This window comes from Myotis lucifugus, unplaced genomic scaffold, assembly GCF_000147115.1.
Source record: "Myotis lucifugus unplaced genomic scaffold, Myoluc2.0 scaffold_775, whole genome shotgun sequence".
Lineage (NCBI taxonomy): Eukaryota > Metazoa > Chordata > Mammalia > Chiroptera > Vespertilionidae > Myotis > Myotis lucifugus.
Genome location: NW_005871823.1, coordinates 234,064 through 237,504, shown reverse-complemented (window position 1 = coordinate 237,504; position 3,441 = coordinate 234,064).

Genomic DNA, 3,441 nt, shown 5'->3' with positions numbered 1-3,441 from the left:
CAGCCCCCTGGGTAAGAAAGTCTGTGTCTATCATGTCACTTTTCATCCAATCCCAGAGGTCGTTGGCCCCCCACCCCCACCCCCACTCTGCTTTCTCCCGCCTCCCTCGTCCGTCACCAATGGACGTCATGTGACCTCCTGTGACTGTCGTGTGTAAAACAGGGTGAACAACCGCCATTCTCCGGCGCATCATCTCAATCCACTGAGATTTTGCTTTTCGGCATTTGTCAGCAGTTTGGCTCAAATAAACTCACAGAAACTCTTCACGGGTTTTAATTTTTCTTACAGTGACATTACTGGGCTCACCCAGTGCCAGGATCCAGCAAGGGGCCCACTGAGCCCGCCGGTTCCCCGCCCATTGGGTGAACTTGGGTGAGTTGTCTCTTGACTTTATCTGAGCTGTATCTTTATTTTTTAAATATATTTTTATTGATTTCAGAGAAGGGAGAGGGGGAGAGAGAATCATCCACTGGGGATAGAGTCCGCACCTCCCCACTCTCCTACCCCTCTTCACACCCCCACGGCCCAACCCATCCCCCCCCCCCAACGTGCCCTGACAGGGAATCGAACCCATGACCTGGGGGTTCCTGGGGAGATGCTGAACTGCTGAGCCACGCCCAGCACAGCTCTCAGCTGTATTTTTAAACCCTGCAGGTGGCGCTAAAGCCCAGGAGTTGAACCGGGGGCTGGTTTTGATTTCGGCTTTTCCATTGGAATTGCTTCCTGCGAGTCTGAGTAAGAACACTCCTTGTGTAAATGAGCTTTGAACGTGTTCAGCTCCGAAGCTCAAAGGGCACCTCCTCCCTCCAGCGGGGATCGCGGGAACCTCGGGTGTTTTTAGGGGACGCAGGACTTTGTGGGTGTCAGAGGTCATTCCTCACGGACGCAGGAGCCCCACAGGGAAGTTCCAACTCAACTGGAATTAAACTAACAGGGTTGCGGGGGGCGCCCTGAGCCCTGGACAGCGGGAGAGAAACGGAGGCACGAGAGAGGGTTGATGGGACTGAGGGGTGAGAGCCTCGTGAAGCTCCACCCTGAGCAGCACACCCTGACCCCCCAAAAGCCTCCTAGAGAATCGGCTCCGACTCTGCGATTTCCAAAGTGTCGTAAATGTTTCCTCCCACATCCCGCATAGTTCAGGGTTCACGATCTGGAAGAGGAGCCGCACACAAATGAAATAGAAAAGACAAGAGGTAATTTGGAAATACTGGGGGACCAGGCGGGTAAGTCCAACTCAAGAGGAAGGACTTCCACCGGTGCTCAGGCCGCCGACCTTTTATAGTCTGAGGTAAACAAGGCAGTGGTTACCATAGTTACAGTTCTTGTGAGTTTCACCTCTTTTGATCATGTTTACACTCCCTGCACTTCCCTCAGCCCATTAGCTTCCCAGGTAAGATCTGGGGAGTGTTATAAGGTCAAGCCTAATTATGCTAAGAGGACTGAGCCCTCTAAGCTGGGACTTGTTTGTGACTTTGCCAGCAGGTCAGTCCGAGGCTCAACCCTATATCAGTTTCCCACACCAAAGAAAGACTAAAATTGAAACCGGGAAGTTGCACCTTCAAGGTCGATAAACCCCGGGAAACCCAGCCCCCCCGTTAACATTCCCACAGGGAACACGGGCAATTCACACGGAACTTTAACGTGCAAATATCTACAGAAAAGGGACCGTTTAACCAAAAGCGGTATCAGCTTGAAATGGCGGAAGTGGGGAGCTCTTGACATCTCCAAGTTGATTTGTCTGCGCTCCACTAGAAAAAGCCGGCTCTAGAATTAAATTAAATGCACGAATGGGAAGCTTATCTTTGTTGTTGTTAATCCTCACTCGAGGATGTGTTTCCATTTTTTGTTGTTGTTTTGTTTGTTTTTTGAGAGAGAGTGGAGGGAAGGGGAGAGCTAGAGAGAAACATCGATGTGAAAGAGACACATCAATACTTGCCTTCCGCATGCTCCCCAACCAGGGCCTGGGGCCAAGCCTACAACATAGATACATGGCCTGGACCAGAATCGGACCTGGGACCCTTCCATTCCCAGGGTGACGCTCTACCCACTGAGCCAACCGGCTAGAGTGGGACACTTGTCTTAATTGAAAATTAGAAACTTCTGGATAAAATATCTTCCATACAGGAAGTTAATAAGAAAACTTCAGAGAGAGGCTGTTGAAAGGGCGAGGGCTATGCCCTCCATTTTATCCTGTGTCCTCCATTTTGGGGCAGCCATGTGTTTGGCAAGGAGCTTCTTCCCAGAAGTCTAAGCCTCTGCTAGCCACACCCAGGAACAAGACTTGCTCCTGGCCAATCGGCAGAGCACAGTCCTTTCTCCTCCCCTTACTCCAACCCCCCCCCCCCCATAAAACCCGTCTCTACGCGGGGTTCTGTCTCTTGGCCACTTGGCTTGCCATTGTGTCGGCGAGTCTGGTGGACGGGGAGCTCAAGCTAGCTTGAAATACAGACTCTTATGCTTTTGCATCGGACTGGCTGGCTCCCTGTTGGTTTCTTGGGGATCCTGAAATCTGGGCATAACATTTGGGGGCTCGCCCAGGGTTCCCAAGACCATGTAGGGACCCCCCCAATCCGTAGAGTCTGCTTGGCCGCGGTAAGTGTCTGTGTGTTGTGTATTCTGTTCTGTGTGATATATGTTATCTCTAAGGGACTTGTCCTGTATCTGGAGGAATGGCTTCTAGATGGTACTCACCATCAAAACTCTGACTGGCTAAGGTTTTGAATCTGGCCTATCTTTTAAAAAAGGTAGAAGAGAAGCATTCCCAGGCAGTTTTCTACTGCCTCTGTTCAGGGACTTGTTCTTTATCTGTCCTGTGTGAGCTCACTTCTGGAATCTGTGCCTGAGGGGTCTAGGCGGACGTGCCGTGAAAGACCACAGGCGAGGAAGAGTTAGAAGACGTTCTGCTCCCCACGAGGAATGTGTATTCTCCTCACGAGGGATGTGGTTTCCTCTCGAGGATTTGAGACGAGGCGGGTCGCTCCCGCCGGTTTGGCGTAACGCCATCGTCTAGTTGCTTCCATGGAGTTGGAAGGCTGTTCTTTGGGGCCCTGTTTGTCTGTGTCTGTGTTTTTTCTGTTTTCTGTGGACTTACTGGACGGATGTTATGGGACGGACTCAGACTGCTCCTTTGGGTATTGTGATTGATCATTTCAAGGAGATTGGGGGAGGCTTTAGAGCTCCCTCAGGAGTTGGGAAGTTGTTAGGAATTGAATGGTTTGTTTAAACTCTGAATGAATGTCTGGTGAAAGTATGTGAGTGTAGAGGCAGGGGAGGGGTCCCTGCTCGTCTCCGCTTGCCGCTCGCTCCTTGCCCGCCGCCCGCCCGCGCACCTCCAGGGCAGGGAAAGGTGAGCAGGGATCACTGTGCCTCGGGCCACAGGAGAGGATGCGCCTGCCCCGCCCGGGAAGCTGCCTGGATGCAGAAGCTGAGGCCCGCTTCTGC